The following is a 21,791-nucleotide window of genomic DNA, read 5'->3' on the forward strand; positions in this document are numbered from 1 at the left end:
AGTGTTTTGAGCTGAATTCAATTCATGAGTTCTCATAGTGGAAGCCAGCACAAGGTATTTTGCTAGAGCAATAGATCTTTTCTCCCCCTCTGCTCCCCCTGTGTGCCTCCCAGTTGGCTCTGGGGATTAGGGGAAATCCCAGAACAATGCACTGGGGAAGCAGAGGGGAGATCACTCCATCTGGCAAGCTACAATGCTTGAGCTGACGAAATGATCTCCTTAGTGCTACATTGAATTCCTAACATATTTTTAAAACTTATTATAGATTTTTATTGGAACTTTTTATTGTTGTGATTTATTTTTCTGAACACCAGGTAGAAAATTTATATTATGATGCATTTTATAAATAAATAAATCCCCCATATTTGCTAATATCTGTTTTCTTTCACCATGCACTGACAGCTTCTCTAAAACTTCCCTGGAAAGAAAAAGCTTGTAATACAGCACTTTTTATTCTGATTGTCTCAACTGACTTTTTATTTTTATTTTTAAAAAACATTTTAGAGCAGGCATCCCCAAACTTCAGCCCTCCAGATGTTTTGGACTACAATTCCCATCATCCCTGAACACCGGTCTTCTTAGCTAGGGGCCAAAACATCTTAGCCGTAGGCCAAAACATCTGGAGGGCCGCAGTTTGGGGATGCCTGTTTTAGAGGCTATTTGTCCCCATTCTCCACTTTTTAGGTTAGGGTAGTTACGATGTCATAAGGAAGTTCATTTGAAGGAACTCTTAAAATATGTACATTTTAGGGCAGGCTTCCTCAAACTCAGCCCTCCAGATGTTTTGAGACTACAGTTCCCATCATCCCTGACCACTGGTCCTGCTAGCTAGGGATCATGGGAGTTGTAGGTCAAAAACATCTGGAGGGCCAAGTTTGAGGAAGCCTGTTTTAGGGGAAAGGCAGCTTATCCAAGAGTCTAAAAATATCAATATGGCTTCCTACCCCAAGCCTCTGTTGGTCCTCACAACCAGCTCTCCACCCTCTTGCTACATTCATAGAACTTGATGAAAGGGTTCTGGGTTTTTTTTCTAGATTGTGATGTAGTATAGCGGAAACACAAGAAAAAGCAGGAGTTGCTGTTGCTGCTGCTGCTGTTTTAACCTGCCCCAAACTATTACGGAAGTAACAAAACTCTACCTGTCTCCCAAACCCTCTGGCAAGCACACAGAGCTTCGGAAAGAAGGGAGTTTTGGCTAGTGCAGTGTGAATATGTTAAGAAACAGTGGGAGAAATGCCTGTTATTTCATTTGTTCTTCAAACAAATCTCTCTTGGCAGGGAGTGGGGATTCACCTTCTTTCCAAGCCCTCTAGATGGAGTCACCCAAAATATTTTTTGACTTGTGTGAAGCTTTGTGAGGCAATGGAGGCAGTGAGAGATTTTACTTTCTTGGGCTCCATGATCACTGCAGATGGTGACAAAAGTCACAAAATTAAAAGACCTGCTTCTTGGGAGAAAAAGCAATGACAAACCTAGACAACATCTTTAAAAGCAGAGACATCACCTTGCCGACAAAGGTCCGTATAGTTAAAGCTATGGTTTTCTCAGTAGTGATGTATGGAAGTGAGAGCTGGACCATAAAGAAGGCTGATCATCAAATAATTGATGCTTTTGAATTATGGTGCTGGGGAGATTCCTGAGAGTCCCATGGACTGCAATAAGATCAAACCTATCCATTCTGAAGGAAATCAGCCCTGAGTGCTCACTGGAAGGACAGATCCTGAAGCTGAGGCTCTAATACTTTGGCGACCTCATGAGAAGAGAAAACTCCCTGGAAAAGACCCTGGTGTTGGGAAAGATTGAGGGCACTAGGAGAAGGGGACGACAGAGGGTGAGATGGTTGGACAGTGTTCTCGAAGCTACGAACATGAGTTTGACCAAACTGCCGGAGGCAGTGCAAGACAGGAGTGCCTGGCGTGCTATGGTCCATGGGGTCACGAAGAGTCGGACACGACTAAACGACAACAACATGAAGATTCGGAGGGGAGGACAGAAACAGCAAGAGAAATGGCTGGTTCTTTTTCTGTACCAAAGCTTGCTGCAAGATGCTTCTCCTTCCAGCTGTCCTTGTTTCAAGGGAGAAACATAGCATTTTTTCTGATCTGAAGGAAGCTTTGAAGAAGATAGGAAAAAGCAGCTTTTGTGCTCCAAAGCCCCCTATAGGTAAGGGAAAGATGTTGCCTAGAGGGTTGGCTAGAGAGGCGGGTTCATTTCTCTCTCTGGAAGCTTTGGATAAGGCAAGAAACAGCTGGAGTTTCTCCCACTCCTTCTGTCCCTTCTCCAAAGCTCCATGCAAATGAAAGAGCAGAAGCAGCAGGAGACATGCCTGCTGTTTCTTTTCTAGGTGCTGCACAAGCGGCAGCCTCTCATATGCTCCCTTGAGTCCTTCCCACCAGGGAACAAGGGACAAGTGTCTCTGGTAAGCACATAGGTGGAACTATTAATGCCTCAGTTTATGGTTACACAAACAAACACCAAACACAGCTACCTGTACATGTTTGGGAATGTAGAGACAGGCTGGGTCCTCAGGAAAAAGTCCTCTAAGGCAAATGAGGAAAGTGAAACCAGGCTTAAATGAGTTGAAATAAATTACATGCAGATATTATAATCATCTGAGATTCAGCAAGTTTTTCTCTCAATAACTCTCCTTTTCATTCGCCAGCGATGCATGGAACAATGGACTTAGATTTTCATAAGCTCTTAGAAATCATTAACTATACATCATGAAGAATGTTAAAACCAGTTATCAATTGAATTTATCATTTCATAATACATAATTTTATTTCATTATGTGCACTAGTTCATGGAAACTCCAATCTACCCATAACATGTTTTAGGATTAGCGTTTTGAAGCTAAATTTCTTATCAAAGAAAGCAGCAAATGAGATTTGTCTATCTGTTGATCTGACTTTGGAAGGTATATTATTTTGTCATTTCATCTGCAGACAATGGTCTCAGTACAGAGTCATATGCCTATTGAAGTGGAACTTAACTTTGTTCTAACATTGTCAAATCACTAAACTAATGTTTACTGGTACGTTTGATGTTTCCAGTTGACTCAACTCATAAATTTAGAATATTATTGAGAAAACAGGTTCAGTCTTAATCATATTATTTCAAGACATCCTGGTTGATTTCTACCTAAACTAAAATGTTTTCCCGCTGCATGCTAAATAGGAAATACTGTGTCTGACCCAAATAAAAGTTAAAATGTCTGTAAAATTCCCATGACAACAGTGGCAAATATTTTTGAATTAAATCCCTGCTAGGTTCACTTGGAATCAGGACTTCAGTGTACATTGTTTATAAATATAAACCATAATTCAATACAGTATTATGGGTATTTGTAAATTTTGAACAAAGATCCAAGGTAAGGGATTCAAGCTGTGAATTTCTTCTCTATGTACTGTATTTGAATATTCAGTTTTGGCAGAGACCAGAATTCCGGAAAGTAAAAGAGGGTATCCCAGGTACAGTCCAATTGTATGCCATCATCAATGGCCTATGCATCAAGTGCATATCAGAAAGGGAGGCATAATTATGACTCTATGTCTTAGACTCTTAGATCTATGTATTGTGCAGAGCTCAGAATTTTTACTAGCAAGAAAATCTGTGTCTTATAAATGGCTAAAGCCATTTTGTGTAAGTCTTTCTCCGAACATGAAACATGGGTGAGGTTGCCTACCATGTAATGGTGGCAGCGGTGGCAGCAAACAAAGCTTACTTCTTTGCCAACATTGTGTTCTGGCAGAGTTTTCCTGAGTGGTAAATGGACTTTTGTCATCTGGCCAAGAGAGCCCTGATCTCTCACACTTGGAAGCCTGCCAAAACAACTTTGCAATACTGTTTAGGACAAAATCATGGAGATTCATACAGAGTTGGATGCCACAGTTAGAATAAGTGTGATGGAGGTGTCTAGAGCACTGTCTATCTAGATCAATTTTGATGATTGCTACCTGAGGAAGGGGACAAGCTTTTTAAGGAAGTGTGGTTGTCCACCTGGCTCCTTCACGCTTGGCCCAAATTGGCTTCCTGGAACTAACCATGGTGTTTGTGTGACAAAGTGGGTCCAGGGAATGATTAATGCTTCACTAGAGGAGGGGAAAGTACCATCTTTCTTAGGTGGTTCTGTGTGTGACCCTGCTATAAGGGCCTCTCTGCACCCAGATATGTTAAACAACTATTGCCCAGTGTCAAATTTCCCCTTATTGAGAAAGGTGCTTGAGAAAGTGGTGGCAGCTCAGCTTTAGGTATACTTGGAGGAAACTGATTACTTGAATCCATTCCAGTCGGGCTTCAGGCCTGGTCATGGCACTGAAACTGCCTAGGTCACCCTGACCAAGATAGGGAGATGATGGGTGTGTGACCCTGCTCATTCACATTGTTTTCTTGATGGTTTTTGATACTGTTGTCCACAGGGTCCTTCTACAGCATCTCAGATAGGTGTGAATGGATGGCACTGTACTTCAGTGGTTCTGCTCCTACCTTCAGGGCAGCTTCCAGGATCTAGTTATAGGAGGCTACTCTTTGGAGCCATGGGAGTTCCACCTCCACCCCAAATGCTATATAACATCTATATGAAACCACTGGAAGCTGTCATCAGGATATTTGAAATGATATGTCACCAATAGGTCGATGACACCTAGCTCTGTTTCTTTGTGCCATCTGGGTTTCACTTGAAGCTGATTCATGAAAAGGCAGAGGTGTTATGTGTCCCATAGCTTAGGGGTGCTTCTCAAGTCAACCTTGTTACTGGAGCCTTAGGTGGCCTTGATGACTAGATGTGCTTTCCCCCCAGCTCCAGATGGTTTCCTAGTTGTATCCCCTTTTGTACAGAGATGACATGGCCACAGAACACTGTGCTCTGATAACTTTCAGACTGGATTATCATGGGCTGCCCTTAAAAATTACTTGAAAGCTTCAGAAACCTGGAGTGGTGGTGGCCTGAGAAAGGACATTCTCTGTGGTTGTGGACTTCCTGGCCCACAGAGGTGCATCCGGTATCTTCGCTATACAGCTTTTGCCAAATGCTGAAGATATACCTCTTTGCCTTGGCCTTTGAGACTTGAGATGTGTATTTTTAGGACCCATCCTATTTTGTGATTGGCAGTTGTTTTTAATTGTTTTTGATATTTTATTTGAAATAGTTGTAATCCTTCCAGTGAAGGGTGTGAAATAAGATACAGCAACAACAGCAGCAACAACAACAACGCCAGGTGGGACCAACCCTTTGAATGGGTTTGGCTTGTTCAATAGCTAAGCTAGAAATGTGGTGTAAAAGCTGATGAGAAAGATGGGAATGTTCTGAAATGATTGATATTGGAGTAAAGGTGGTGTTGCATAAATGGAGAAGATGATTTTAACAGCACTTATCTTTGTAAGATGAAGCAGGAGAGTAAGAGGAAGATTCCTGATGTATGCTGCCTGATGTGACGGTATCGAAATAACCTCTTGGCAATTCACAGAAAATGTGAAAATGATAATAATTTGGAGCTGCTCGAGGAATCAATAGTACATATCAGAGAACAGGAATCAGCTTTCAAAGATTAGAATGCGACAATACGCGTGCACACACACACACACACACACACACACACCCCTATACAGTAGTTTCTTGTATTGTTCATTACTGCAATAGATGCTTTAATGGTGGTACATGATGATTTGCAGCATTTTTTAACTAATATTAACCAAGTGATACATCTATAAGAAAAATAGGCATTGGATAATTGAATTAAAGCCTTAAAACCTACTAGAAGGGGGAATCCTTCATGTTTGTTTATTATATTTATATTCTACTTTTTCCTCCATGGAACTCAAGGTGGTGCCCGTCCTTTCTGTGAGGTAGGTTAGGCTGAGAGGCAGTGACTGGCCCAAGGTCACCCAGTGGGGTTTATGGCCAAGTGGGGATTTTAATCCTGGTCCCCTAAGTCCTAGTACTTTTCTGTGTGCTATATTAATGCCTTTTCACTTTTTAATGTGGCTTTATGTATTATTATTTTTAATTGAATCATGAAATCATTGTGGTTTCATGCTTGACAAATTTTTGACTCCCTATGCCAAAAACTATTATTGTGTATTATTATCACTTGGTTTCATAAGTTGCTTGATATTTGATCGTTTTTAACTGTCTTGAGTTCTTTTTTCTTCTTCTTCTTTTTAAATGGAATCTAAGATTTTAGCAGGGCACTCCTCTGATGGAACAGAGTGGAGGGATGACACCAAATGTCAAAAACAAAGGCACCTGCTTTACCCTGTCGCTGATGATAGGAGACTTTGTAATCAGACCACATCACCTTATGAATTCCATTTCCCAGCAGTACAGATCCCTCATTGTGTCATTTATTCCAAGGTCTTTGACCTTGTTTCCCCTCCTTTTAACAGCTTTTGCCCCTGGCTTTTGGAGTCCAAGGACTGAGAACTATGGCATTAGCGTTTCTCCTTTTCTCCTGGATTAGTAGCATTGGAAATGAATGCTTAATATTTAATACTAGCATTTTGTAATATAGAGAGCTAGTTAATCCTACCCTTTTTGAAGACTCCTCTGTGACTTGAGGTGATTGAATGACCACACAAGAAGCTTTTAAGCTTTCTGAATTGTTCCCTCTTTCACTCTGCCAGGCCACCATGTGGGAGCAAGGAAACTCTACAGCCCTAGGCAGGAACAAGCTGCTGCAAAACACTAGAATATTTTTGAAGAATTGCTTTTCATTTCTGAGGGAATGCATTTGCCGTTGATATTCTATTTGCCAGTTAAATATTATTTTTAAAAAACAAACAAACAGAAGGATCCCTTATAATTTACAAACAATATATCGGCAGGGACTTACCTGGCCTGAAAACACTTTGCTGTCTTTAAATGGCTGCATCCCACAGTACAATAGTGTGCCCTATAATGCCTCCCAAGACCACACAATATCTAATTTGTATGGTGGCTGCACATCACTGGTGATTGTTTCCTAGCATTCACTGCAGCATAAACTAATTAGCTAATAGCACAAGCCTATACATGTCAACTCATAGGCTGCAATCCTGTCCCTGCTTTCCGGAACTAATCAACTTTGAGTTCATTGGCGCTTACTCCCATGTAAGTGAGTATAGGATTGCACCTTTAAAAGGTAAAATTAAAAAGGGATCCAATCACACATCTTTCAAATCACAAGTTCTCTCTCTCACACACACAAACCTGCTTCTGTTCTGGCTCACTTGGCTGCCATGTCTGGAAGCTAACTCAGGGCTATCTTCACCAGTGCTAGCCACTTCTGGATCCCCCAGCTGATAGCCCTGGAATATGGCCACTAACAGGCCTAACTAACCTGTGACATGAACATGATATTTTGGTCTCTTGAATATGTTTCTTGGCTTCTGAAAAAAGGAGATATTTCTGTGTGCCAACTATTTTCTGTTTCAAGTCAGGTTTACACAGACAATTATGAGGATCTCATAAATTTCATAATGAGCAAATAAAAGTTTTTTGCCTTGTATGCAATTTCTAAACCCAAGCCAATTCGAAACTGTTCTGCCATAACAAAAAACAAGGATCCAGCCCAAATTCAAAATTACCATATCCATGGTAATTACAAATACAAATATCCTTCTCAAGGTGATATATTAAGGTTTTTTTGTCAATGTTAGGAAATCTTCTCCTGCATTTAGATTACTGTGGTTTCGTTTAAATTATATCAAGTGCCTTTTTCTGCCATACTGAAGGCACTCAATTTTTCCTTATGCCATAAATCGTGTCCTCCCTAAAAGAGGGCATGTGTTGCGGTGAGACCTAGAGACCGACCTCCTGTGTTGTGGGTGGGTAAGATTGGTCAGCCACAACACCCGATTGGTAGGTCGCTTGATGTTGGGTTCAATCTGGCCAATGGGGCGCAGTCCAAACGGATCGAGGGACCTATATATACCCATGCACGTGACCCAGAGCTTCCTCTTTCAGTGAGTGCATTCGGAACACCCACACACCTCTCCCTACTTTTAGGGCTTTGTTGTGCTTGACCTTGCTATGCCATCGTGTGTCGTCTGTCATTGGGACAGGGGCACGGCAGGAACTTTCCCCACTTGGCTGATTGGCTGTTGCCATTCGGGTTTCACCTGCCACGTAGCAAATCATCACAACTTGTAAGGTTGGCGGATAGGCACTGGTTCAGGTGATAGGGATGGGAGAATGGTCTCACCATCATAGCTGCCAAGTTTTCCCTTTTCTCACGAGGAAGCCTATTCAGCATAAGGGAATTTCCCTTTAAAAAAGGGATAACTTGGCAGCTATGCTCACCATCCCTATGTGGAGGGTATTCCGTTAAAGGAATCCAGGGGCTCAAATGGTTTGGTCAACCCTTGAGAGGGGGTTGTGCCCGTGCCCGGGTCCAGGGGGACATCTGGGTGGTGGACATAGCCTGTTCCCGGCTTTCCACCTATCCTGGTGTTCATTCTTGGCTGACCTGTGCTGGTGCCCTGTAAGGGTGCAGGGAGCTAGTCGAACCAGAGCCTATGCAACCACTCACTTTCTGTAATCAATAAAGTTGTGGCCTAAATTCTGCCAAAAACCAAACTAAAATTTGAGTCAAGTGTGAATTTATTTAGGGGGGAGGTCTCTGGGTCTGAACACACAAATTATGTAGAGTTTTTTAGTGACTTGCAAAGGTACAGAAAACTTTAGACCACTTTAGTACTTACTGGCTCATCTAGTGGTTAAAATATTGTAGACGTATGCCGTTCTCAGCTTAAAATTAACTTTTGACTCTAGAAATCATGGCTGTCTTGGAAGTTAAAGGTGGTGGTGGTGCTTTTTTATCTGTGTGCTACATCCAAATGCATTTGTTTGTGTGACCTGTGCTGGAGGAGACTCTTGAGAGTCCCATGGACTGCTAGAAGATCAAACCTATCCATTCTTAAGGAAATCAGCCCTGAGTGCCCCCTGGAAGGACAGATCGTGAAGCTGAGGCTCCAATACTTTGGCCACCTCATGAGAAGAGAAGAATCCTTGGAAAAGACCCTGATGTTGGGAAAGATTGAGGGCACCAGGAGAAGGGGACGACAGAGGACAAGATGGTTGGACAGTGTTCTCGAAGCTACGAACATGAGTTTGACCAAACTGCGGGAGGCAGTGCAAGACAGGAGTGCCTGGCGTGCTATGGTCCATGGGGTCACGAAGAGTCGGACACGACTAAACGACTAAACAACAAACAAGTGTGACCTGTAGTAATTATGACTATCTTTTGGAGGATATTTTATTTAATTTGTAATTTGGAAGAGACATCTCCAATCAAATAATTTTAAACTATGATTTCCCCATCAACAATAAAACAGTTTGAAACACCTAAAGGGAAGGAAGAAACATATTCTGCCTATAACTTGGAAACTCTTGCAGTTCAGGCATTTTTCATCTGATTTCTCTTATGTTGGACTGGCTTCCATTTCTCACCCACGATTGTGATAGATCTGCCTCTACTTTAAGGAGTAGATATTTCATGGCCTTAACAAAGAAATCAACATGCCTTTGAGTGGCTCCCTAATAAAGGGGCAGAAGGACCTGCATTCTTGGTAAGCTCATTTACCAAGCACAATGCATTCTAATAAAGGCAAATGTGAGATCATGCATCTAAAAACAAAGATTAATTACCAGATAGGAGGCTTTATCTATCCTGGAAAGCCATTACTCTAAAAGGGATTCATAAGTCATGGAAGATAACCGATTAAAGATGACCTTCCTGAACATTGTTATAGCTATGGCTGAAGCAATGCCTACATGTAAGATAGAAACATAATATAGAAATAAGGTAACATTCCCTTTAATATGGCAACAGCAAGCAATTGCAAATAGAATAGCCTCTTGGTGGTTTTTTTAGGTAGGTAGGTATTTTAAAATTGTGTTATAAAACAGTGTCTATAACACAATTTTATAACACAGCCTTCTGAAAAGATTTAGAGAAAGTGAAATAGCCTGAGGTCTGGAAAAAAAAGTTTATATGTATATTCTAACAAGTGTATTTAAGCTTACTAAGAGATATCTAAAGTTTGTTGTTGTTGTTGTTTTAAAAAAAGAAGAAGTTATGACCAAAATCAATTTTTTTATTTAAAAAAAGTTACCAAAAGGAAGTGGTTTCCAGACAGTTGATTATTGTACAACATCACCAAGAGGCAGTGAATAAAAAAAAATAGAAGTGTAAACAAAATCAGTCTACACATAGAGGGTGGGATTTTGAAACATAAATGTAACATTGGATCAACTTCCTGTTTATATGTTTGTTTTCTAAATTAGCTTCAGCATAAAAGAACAAAGCATATTTAAAAATAAAGAAAAATGAGTAGTCTTAAAATGGCTTAAAATTTAGTGCCTAGGGTGATCGAGTACAATTGATTCCCAGGAGATTCAATACTAATACTAAAGATATATAAATCAAACACTGTAGTCATCTGACTATAGTGACAACTCCAGCCATGAGACAAATAATTCAGGAAAATGTCTTTAGTTTGTAAGTTTGGTGCTTATATTAGACCACTGTCATAGATCCCTGGTGGAATTTTTATAAAGTTAATTGTACTATTTGCTAGTGAAATACATATAAGCAAAATGAGAACGTTGTTTGGGCCACACAACCATGGACGAGATACTCAGTGCCTCCCCCTATAGCTATGCTGGCCTTGGCAGCAAGCCCCTTTAAACAAACCAATCAGAGGCCTCAGAGGGGGCAGAGTTGCGGCACCTGGGATTCCCCCCCCCCCTTGGATTTTTGTCATGGAATTCACCCACCCAACCTACTTGCCTACTTACCTCTGTAATCAATAAAAAGTTGTGGCCTATTTCAACCCAGTACCAATGCGCCTGGGCATGCAATGTGTATTGCATTTGGGAATCTGTTTCAGCTGGAATACAGATTTGTATAACTTTGTGAAGATGCTCCATACGTTTCCTTTGAAGTCTGTTCCATTGGGGCAGGCAGGAAATCACACAGTTGACAAGCCTTGGCTTGCAGAAGATAAGCTTAAAATTAAGCTCTCAGACAGTTTTACAGATCGCAACTGAAAAACAGACAGTATGTGATATCTCAGATATTCTGGACACAGGATCTTGAAGGCTTTGTATGTCATAATCAGCATTCAACCTAAAACTGGGGTGTGGGATTATTTTTTGTTTTTGTTTTAATGAGGTTCCAGTGCTCATATCTTGATAAAAGTGTTCTGGGTGCCAGCACAAAATAGCTGACATGGGCAGGAAAAAAAAGAGGTACCAGTACTCCATACTGGTGTTCATCATCATACACACAAAAAACTCTGTAGGTATTTAAACGCAATGCAGGCATCTCCCCACTTACATGCAGGGAAAATAATTAAATAAATTTATTTAAACTACAAAAAGGTGCTCATGTTAAAGTTATAGGATTCATTATTATGGCAGATTTTACATCATACAGTTGTATATTATATGATGGTGTTTATAAATAGTTTGAGATGGTTTTGTGTTTTTAATATTGTAAGGAAACCACTTTGGGAAATAACTAAGTGGCTGATAAATATGTTAAATAAATAAACCATCAAGGTTTGGATTTAGCTTTTCCTCATGGCTGCAAACCCATATGACAAAGAGGCACAGAACTCCAGTGATTATGGGAATTCCTATGCTCCCTTGGACAAACTACTATAATTTTTAATTGACAAAGTGTGTAATGTGCCTTAATAATTTCATTTGCAAGTATTCTAATTCTGCCTATATACCAATTGGTCTCTTTCAGTTACTGGTGGCAGTGTTACTCTGTAGAGCATGGGTGTCAAACACAAGGCCCGGGGGCCAAATCCGGCCCGCCAGACCTCGTCATGTGGCCCGCCGAGCGCCCCAGCCAGCGGGACCCAGCAGTGGGACCTTGCTGCTGAAGCGCTGCACCAACAAAGCGCTGACAAACAGCTGGGGCCGGGGAAATGCTTTTTGCCCCTGGGTCCCTTCGCGCTCTTTTCTGGCGCTGAATCAAGGCGGCGACCCCCCACTTCCCTTTCTTTCTTCCTCTCTCTCGTTCTTATTCTTTCTTTCCCTCTACTTCCTTCCTTCTTTCTCCCTTTCCGTCTTCTCTCCCTCTTTCTTTTTCTTTCCTTCTTTATTCTCTTCCTTATTTACTACTCTTCTTTCTCTCCCCTCTTTCCTTCCTTCCTTCCTCTCTCCCTCCCACTCCCTCTTTTCTTTCTTTCTTTCTTTCTTTCTTTCTTTCTTTCTTTCTTTCTTTCTTTCTTTCTTTCCTTCCTTCCTTCCTTCCTTCCTTCCTTCCTTCCTTCCTTCCTTCCTCTCTCCCTCCCACTCCCTCTTTTCTTCCTTCCTCCCTCCCTCCCCTCCCCCTCCCTCTCCCTCTCCTCAGAAACATAGGATGCTGCTTTATACTTCTGGCCCTTAAACCCTGGAACCAGGAGAGCAGCTCCAGTGAGTCAACCTCAGCCAGTCCCTTTGGTGAAGGGTGGTGGCTCACTGGCAGAACATCTGTCCTGCATGCAGAAGGACCCCAGCATCTCTAGGTACCAGTAGCTCTGCAAAGGTCCTGCATGAAACCCTAGCGAGCCTCCACCACCCAGTGCAGTTACCAAAAATCATTTTTCAATAAATTGTACAATAATTGTACATTTGAATATCTACTTGCTATTATTCTGACTATGTTTCTGCTTTCAGAGCTAGTTATTACTTACATTATTACAAAAAAACAGTAATAATTGAATGCAGTGACAATAATTTATGATAATAAAGAGTGGACACATAGTCCTACAGATACAACCGGCCCTTTGAGGGTGGCCAAACTGCTTATGCGGCCCCCGATTAATTTGAGTTTGACACCCCTGCTGTAGAGGTTTTCCTTGAATCTTATTCTAATGGGGTGATTTCAGTCTCTGGGGTGATTTCAGTGACTGCAACTCAGCTGGGTAAACAGAAGTATTCATTGAAAACCAACTATTGCATCAGAACTGAACTATCCTAAATTACTTTGTTAGCTGCATTGCCTTTGGCTCTCCTAGGACAAGAATTTTAATTGTTTTGCTGTCATAATCTTGCGTGGAAACAATTTTATTAAATGCTTAAAGTATAACCATGTCTCCACAGATTTCACTGAAATTGCCTACCACTGATAATGAGGATACTTAGGGCAGCCCCATAAGTAATTATTACACATCCTTGCTACATTTGTTTACAGCTTTGTCAGTTCAGTTTGGTGTTCAAATTGTACACTTGGGAAAAAAATGTATTGTGTATATTTTGGCACCAGTTTTGACCTGAATCCCAATACTGTTCAGAAGAAGAGGCCATGAGCCAAAGAAGTTGTATGCAAATGTAAAAGAGAACCATACAGGCAGCTAGTGTCTTCGCTGTTTTTGCAAATCGGCAAACCAAAGAAACAACTGACGTTTCAGTTTTAAGAGACTTAGCCCCTTCGTCGTTGTCACAGTGGCCGGAGTGGACTACTTCAGAGTAACGACGCTACGCAGCTCTGCATTTTATTCTTTTATTGGTGCTGCGTATTTACAGTGCTCAAGTCATTGCTATTTACACGGAGCGATGTTGTCAGTCGGTTTCAGAACCTCCTAATGGCTTTTGGCGCGTCTTTCTCCAACACAAAAGCTTTGGCAGACCCATCCTCTTGCCCCTCCTCTTCCTGCGTAATTCTGGAGTTGGGGGGATGGGTCTTCCCCCCTTACTTGCCCCTTCCTGTCCCACCTGGGACCCTGGCTCCTCTACCTTGCCTGAGCCTCGGACACGACTTCCTGCTTCCCCACTGGAATCGGAACTCTCCCTGCTTTCCCCTTTGCTCGGGGACGGGCTTGAACTCAGGAGGGGAGGGACTTCGCGATATCCCCTGTCCCTCACATCCACCCCCCTCCCAAGCTCTCCTTCACCCCTCCCCAGGCCCCCCCCATGTGTCGGTGACGACTGGAAGCCTACAAACTCGGTGCTCTCCGAGCCCGTTGGTGTGAACACCTCCCCCCAGTCCTGCGAGCCCCCCCCTTCCGCCTGGGAGGACGGGAATCCCAAAAAGTCCGTGGCGTCAGAGCTGGTGGGGGTAAAAATGTTTTGCCAATCTGCTCCTTCCTCTGACTGGGTGGATCTTGGCGACACCCATACCTCATCCTCTGGTTCCTCAAACTCCGCTTCCCAGCGCCATGGTGAGCTGTTCTCCCGTGCCTCCTCCTCCTCCCCCTCCCTTTCCATGTGCCAGGGCTTGGGTCTGTGGGGAAAGAGGGCGTGAAATTCTTCCACCAAGAATTCCTCCTGTATCTGAGTGGCGGGAACCCATTCATTCTGGGACGGTGGAGCATCCTCCCATGCCATGAGGTACTCCAGGCCCCCCACCCCCCACCTTGAATCCAGGATGGCCGTGGCCTCATTGAGTTGCTCCCTGCTTTCCCTCTCCCCCCCTCCCTCGGGGGTTTGTTCGCTGTCTCGGAGCCTGCTGCTTTCCCTGTACGGCGACAGCAGCGATCTATGAAACACTGGATGCACCCTCATGTCCTCTGGCAGTGCCAGCCTGTATGCCACCGGGTTGACCTGTTGCGTGACCGTGAAGGGGCCCAGCCATTTGGGTGCCAGCTTTTTGCACCTCCCTCTGGTGGGAAGGCCCTCCGAGGACAACCACACCTTGTCCCCCACCCTGATGACCTCCCCTTGTCGCCTGTGGCGATCTGCCCCCTTTTTGTACGCTTCCTTGGCCCTCTCCAAGTGTTCTCTGAGCTGCTGGTGCACCGTCTCCAGTTCCTCTGCCCAATCCTCAGCCTGTGGGCCCTCCTCCTCCTCCTCCCTCTCCCTCTCTGGGAAAGATCTGAGGTCGCGCCCGTAATTGGCCTTAAAGGGCGACACCCCTGTGGAGACGTGCACTGCATTGTTGTAGGCAAATTCTGCTAGTGGCAAGCGATCCACCCAGTCCGTTTGCCGCTGGCTGACGTAGCATCTCAGGTACTGCTGCAGAATGGCGTTGACCCTCTCCGCTTGTCCGTTGGTCTGCGGGTGTCTAGCCGTCGACAAGCTGACCTCCACCTGCAGGAGGTTCATGAGCCGCCGCCAGAACCTGGAAACAAATTGGCGGCCACGATCCGAAATAACCCTTAAAGGTAATCCATGCAGTCTGAAAATGTGATCAACAAACAGTTTGGCTGTCTCTTCTGCCGAGACTGCCCTGGCACACGGTATAAAGTGACACATTTTGGACATGAGGTCCACCACCACCAACACTGCAGTCTTACCCCTGGACGAAGGCAGATCTGTGATGAAGTCCATGGACACCACTTCCCACGGCCTGTGTGGTGTGGCTAAGGGCTCCAGCAACCCTGGTGGCGCTGCTCTGACCACCTTCGCCCGCTGGCAGGTGGTACAGCCCCTTACATAGTCTCGAACATCTTCCCTCACCCCTGGCCACCAGAAGTGTCTCATGACTAGGTGAGTGGTCTTGTCCCTTCCAAAATGCCCCGCTGTAGGGTTGTCGTGCATCTGCTTGAGGACCGTCCGTCGAAGCTGGGTGGTGGGTAGGTACAGCGCACCCTTGTAGAAAAGCAGCCCTCTGCGTTCTGCAAAGTCTTTTGCCTGCTCCCTCCCCCCTCTCAGTTCTCTGAAGATGCGGTTGGCAAATTCATCCGCTGCCGTCAGTGCTGTGAGTTCTGCCTCGCTCACCACTGCTGCTCCGCAGGACCATGCCGACGGGGGGAAAATGTGCCTTGGGGCTGGTGGCGCCTCCTCCTCCATGTACTCTGGCTTGCGGGAGAGGGCATCCGCCCTGACATTCTGCTCTCCTGGGATGTAGTGTATGGAGAAGTTGAAGTTCGAGAAGAACTCCGCCCACCGTATCTGCCGCTGGTTGAGCACCCTGGCAGTTCTCCAGAACTCCAGGTTCTTGTGGTCTGTGCACACCTGGATGGGGTGCTTGGCGCCCACCAGGAAGTGTCTCCAGTGCTGGAACGCCGCGTGGATCGCAAGAAGTTCCCGATCAAAAACTGTGTAGTTTCGCTCGGGCTGGGTCAACTTCCTGGAGAAGAAGGCACAGGGTCTCCACTCTCTGTTGGCGTCCAGTTGCAACAAAATGGCGCCCACAGCCTTATCAGAAGCATCTGTTTCAATGCGTAGGGGCGCGTCCTGAACCACGTGGAACAGGTTCTGGTCTGAGGCGAACACCCTCTTGAGGCTTTCGAACGCTGCTTGCGCCTCTGGTGTCCACCTGAACTTCTGCTTGCCTCTCAGGCAGTCAGTGATGGGAGCCGTAACTCGAGAGAAGTTCTTGATGAACTTCCTGTAGAAGTTGGCAAAGCCTAGTAGGCGTTGGGCATCTTTGCGCGTCCTGGGGCTGTGCCAGTCCAGGATGGTCTGCACCTTGTCCTTGTCCATTGCCAGCCCCTTGTCTGACAGCTTGTAGCCCAGGAAGTCCACCTCCTTGGTGTGAAACTTGCACTTCTCCAGCTTCACATACAGGTGGTTCTCCTTCAGGCGCTGTAACACCTCCCTGACGTCCTTCACGTGCTGCACTGGGTCGTTGGAGTAAATAAGGATGTCATCCAGAAAGACCAAGCATTTCCTGAAGAGTAGGGACCCCAGGACGTGGTGCATGAAGGCCTGGAAGCATGCTGAGCCCCCTTGCAACCCGAAGGGCATCACCAGATATTCAAAAGAGCCCAGAGGCGTGAACATCGTGGTTTTCCACTCATCGCCTTCCCGGATCCTGATCAAGTTGTACGCCCCCCTCAGGTCTAGCTTGGTGAAAATCTTGCCCCTGCGTGCCGCTGTCAGGAGATCATCCACTCTGGGCATGGGGAAAGCCACTGGCTCTGTCACCGAATTCAGCCGTCTAAAATCCACCACAAGACGGCGCTGTTGCGTGTCTTTCTTGTCCACCCAGAAGACCGGGCTGCCCCCTGCTGCCTTGCTTTCTCTGATGAACCCCCGCTTGAGGTTCTTGTCGATAAAAGCGCGCAGATCCTCCAGTTCCTGGTCTGACATGGCGTACAGCTTGGCTGGGGGTATAGTTGCCCCAGGCACCAGGTTGATCTGGCAGTCAAAAGGCCTGTGTGGGGGCAGGTGGTCGGACTCCGCTTCACTGAAGACCTCCTGCAGGTCCCAGTATGGTTTGGGTATCGCCTCACCCCCTTTGACGTGCATGGTGGCCACCGTGGCTATCGGAGGCCCCTCCCCTGGTTGGTGCTGCATGCAATGTTCCAGGCAAAAGTCCGATCCAAAAGTGATGCATCTCTGATGCCAACTTATGGAGGGGTCGTGGCGCGCCAGCCAGCTCATGCCCAAAACGATTGGGGGGTCTGAGATGGTGGTGACGTTGAATGCCAGTGTCTCTGAGTGCCTTCCAACCGTCATTCTCATGGGGGGGGGGTTGATGAGTGATGGCCCCTCCCAGCAGCTCTCTGCCGTCAATGGTTGCCACGTGCAGAGGAAAATCCAGCTGCAGAAGCTGGATCTGGTGCTCTTCTGCAAAGTTCCTCGAGAAGAAGTTCGCTGACGCCCCACTGTCAATTAAGGCGAGGACTGTCAGGGGATAGCCATTAGGGAGCGTGAGCGTCACTTCTAGAACCACTCCTGCTCTGGGAGGGGTGGGCTGGCTCTGCTCCTCTCTGTGCGGGTGGGTGGGCTGGGGCTGTTGTCTGCTGACTGTGCCTGGCTGCCGCCCCTTGTCTCCTGCAGCCAGGCTTTCCCGTTTCCCTGCTGTGGTGCTGCGTCAGTGGGGGAGGGCACAACCGTTCCCGCCTTTCCTTGCCACTCCCTGCGATGTGGGCAGTCTCTGACGAGATGCTGGGGGGAGTTGCAGAGAAAGCAATTCCCACCCCTTCCCTCCTTGCGTCTTGGCGCCGCTGGGGTTTGAAAAGCCCGCGCGCGCGCGCTATCAATCTGCATGGGTTCCTGGTCCTGACTGGCCCCAGGCGTGGCTTGAAAGGGTTGTTGAGGGAGTGGCTTCTCCTGCGACCGTGGGAACCAAGCCCGCTTTGCGCGCGTTGCTTGCTTGTCGCTCCATCTGGATTCCTGCCTCACCCCCACCGCCAGAGCCGCTTTGCTCAGTTGATCCATATTACTGGGCTTTGGACCTCTCGAGAGCTCATCCTTCACCTCCTCATGCAACCCCAAGTAAAACGCCGCTTGCATTGGGGCAGATTCCAGATCCCACCCCAATCTGTGCACCAGCATGGTGAATTTCGCCCAATACGCGCGAACTGTCATATTTCCTTGGCGTAAATTATGAAGTTCCTCCTTAGTCTGGTCCATATGACTATCGGACGAATACATCGTTTTCAAACCTTCTAGAAAGAGTTTGACATTCTTCATGCAAGGATTCCTTGTTGCAATTAACGGTCTTAGCCACTCCCTGGCCGCCCCTGTAAGGTGCTCCACAATAAACGCTACTCTGTGCTCATCATCAGGGAACTCATCGTGGTGCAGCTCAAGAGCATACACAATCTCAGTCTCAAAGCCCTGAAACTCCTTCGGGTCTCCATTGAACTTGCTTACTAGGGTCCCAGCTCTCCTTCCTGGCAGCACTTGGACTTGGGGTGCCCCTCCCGCCTTGTTTTTCTCTGCATCCAGCTTGTTTTGGAGGTCTACCGCCACCGCCCTTAAATGCTGCTCTTTTTCCTGGAGCTCTCTCACCTGTTCCGCAAGTTGTAGCCGGTCGTCCTGGACCTTCTTAGTCTCCTCTTTAGCTGCCTTCAATTCTCCCTGCGCCTGCAGCGACAGCTGTTGCAGTTCTAGCTGGGCTTGCTCAGCGATCTGCCGCCACTTCTCCGCCTCTGACACGCTCATCCCGGCAACTCCAAAGTAGCCCAAAAATGATTAGGAGGTTGCTGTCACAGTGGCCGGAGTGGACTACTTCAGAGTAACGACGCTACGCAGCTCTGCATTTTATTCTTTTATTGGTGCTGCGTATTTACAGTGCTCAAGTCATTGCTATTTACACGGAGCGATGTTGTCAGTCGGTTTCAGAACCTCCTAATGGCTTTTGGCGCGTCTTTCTCCAACACAAAAGCTTTGGCAGACCCATCCTCTTGCCCCTCCTCTTCCTGCGTAATTCTGGAGTTGGGGGGATGGGTCTTCCCCCCTTACTTGCCCCTTCCTGTCCCACCTGGGACCCTGGCTCCTCTACCTTGCCTGAGCCTCGGACACGACTTCCTGCTTCCCCACTGGAATCGGAACTCTCCCTGCTTTCCCCTTTGCTCGGGGACGGGCTTGAACTCAGGAGGGGAGGGACTTCGCGATATCCCCTGTCCCTCACATCCGTGATCAGTGCTATAGTTGTAACTGGGATCAGGTCTCCTTCCCATCTTGTCTCACACAGCATCTGATTTAAAAAACTGTGTGGTCTGTGCATATAAAGCATGAAGGACATGCCTGCAATTGATTGGTCATTAGTAACTTTATTCCAGACCTGTGAGTCTTTCTGAATGTACTTGAATGTACTTCTGCATGTGCTCGTATGTACTACATGTCCTTCATGGTGTATCATACTCAGAAATTACCAGGAGACTGGAACAGTACCAGGAAGTCATCCCCCTGACAGTGCCAGAAAAGAAGGCAGTAAGGTTGGGACTGCATGGGCACACTGGCAGAGCTGACTCAGCACACCCGTTGGTGAACTGACACAGGCCCAAACTTGCTGCCACCCAAACATCCCCGCATCATCCAGGAAAGTGGCAGTGATACCATTGTCAGTATGCTGGCTCTGAAGTACTACCCCACCATGCCAGCTATTCCGGACCACACCCATTACAGTATAAATCAAAGGGATGTGGGAATACATTGATTCTATTCCGTGTGTGTGTGTGTGTGTGTGTGTGTGTGTGTGTGTGTGTGTACCTTATCACTGTAGTCTGGCATATATGCCCTCCAAGGCTACAACAGAAAAAAGTTCTTGTTTTGAAACTGTACATATTCATAAGAATGCAATTAATTATGTGTCTAAACCAGGCATCCCCAAACTTCGGCCCTCCAGATGTTTTGGACTACAATCCCCATCTTCCCTGACCACTGGTCCTGTTAGCTAGGGATCATGGGAGTTGTAGGCCAAAACATCTGGAGGGCCGCAGTTTGGGGATGCCTGGTCTAAACCAACAATTATTGCAAGTGACCATGCTAGCATTGTGTCAGCAGAGTACTCTGGCTGCTTAACATTAAGGGCAGTATCACTTGTGTGAGATATCAAAGTTTTTCTAACACTTGACATCTTGGATTACATAGATGGTACGACAGTCTCTTATTTCCAACATGAGTATTAAGAAATTATGTTTTCTTGGGACTGTGTTTAAATCCTCAGACAAAAAGCCATAATTTTGATCCTACTTCTCCTGGCTTTGCCCATTGCCCACTTTTTCTGGATCAGTTGCTAAATGTTGAGAAGGCACACATGCAATTTGCATCCTCCTTGAGTGTCCTTGATCTATGTCAGTGTACTTTCTGGCTCAAGAACTTTATTGACATTGATTGAACTTGCCCTGTGTTGAACTGTTCTTTGCATGGATCAAAGGCCAAGTGAGCCTTATCCATACTTACATTGTTCACATTATATAATGTACAAAATATGCTAAGCACTCCCCAAATATATGGTTAATAAAAAACGTTAAAGCAATTGCAAAAAGTTTTACATTTCCAGCACTACTTCTTTTACCATTTTAAGCTGAAATCTATGAATGCCCTCTTGTATTTTGCAAATATTGTGAGCAGTGGCTTTGACTTTGAAAATATATAAAGTCATAGAGGTGTATCCAGTGATGTCACTCAGCTATTGCTAAGGCTTCCATCTCCTCTAAAGTTTTCCAGAGGAATGGAAAGGCCCCCAAAGCAAATTGGGGCAGCTGCAAAGGAAAATGGGAACTGATCAAAACAGAACAGTATAAATTCAATAAAAGAGGTGAGTCCCACAAAACAAAAGACTTTCAAGCCACATTATTATGTTATATAGGCACCCAACGTGGGGCCATATGTTATATACACATATATAACAATTACACTAGACTCAAGAGTGGATGAGTATATTTTACCCTGATGCCCATTACTTAATAACACCCCTCCAGAGCATTCCAATTCATTGAAACTGACATCTCCACATGCTCAGCCTGAAATGTACACACCTCAGCTTAACTAGCGCTTCCACGTTCAAATTGGATGGAGGCTGGTTTGAGGGAAATTATATCAAACATGTATTTCTCAAGAAGCTACAGGACTCCTATGGATTGTGAATAATGTTATCTGTACTTTGCTTCAAACACCAGCAGTTTCTGATGGAACTATGGTGAGAGTCAGTACATGTAATAAATTATGTTATAATAATTTAAATAATGAATTGTTTTTTTAAAAAAAACAAGTGTTAAATATATTGAATTATTAATTTATTGGGTTTAGTGGATTTCTGCCCTGCATCTAAAGGTAAAGGTATTAGGTCCAGTCGTGACCGACTCTGGGGTTGTGTTGTTCATCTCACATTATTGGCCGAGGGAGCCGGCATGCAGCTTCCAGGTCTTGTGGCCAGCATGACAAAGCCACTTCTGGCAAACCAAAGCAACGCACAGAAATGCCGTTTACCTTCCCGCTGGAGCGGTACCTATTTATCTACTTGCACTTTGACATGCTTTTGAACTGCTAGGTTGGCAGCAGCTGGGACCGAGCAATGGGAGCTCACCCCATTGCAGGGATTCGAGCCGCCAACCTTCTGATCGGCAAGCCCTAGGCTCTGTGGTTTAACCCACAGTGCCACCCGCGTCCCCCACCCTGCATCTTGGGCTACGTAAATTAAAACACATCCCCTTATCAAACAAAGCTGGAAACTGTAGATGGTTAAGGGTGCTGG

At 45.5% G+C, this 21,791-nt stretch overlaps 1 protein-coding gene across 1 annotated transcript in view; it reads left to right on the plus strand.

The window, feature by feature from the left end:
- IL1RAPL1 (interleukin 1 receptor accessory protein like 1) overlaps positions 1–21,791 on the plus strand; it is a 339,537-nt gene that overhangs the window by 18,130 nt on the left and 299,616 nt on the right. The gene's annotated exons all lie outside the window — the stretch shown is intronic.

Source organism: Zootoca vivipara, chromosome 4, assembly GCF_963506605.1.
Source record: "Zootoca vivipara chromosome 4, rZooViv1.1, whole genome shotgun sequence".
NCBI lineage: Eukaryota > Metazoa > Chordata > Lepidosauria > Squamata > Lacertidae > Zootoca > Zootoca vivipara.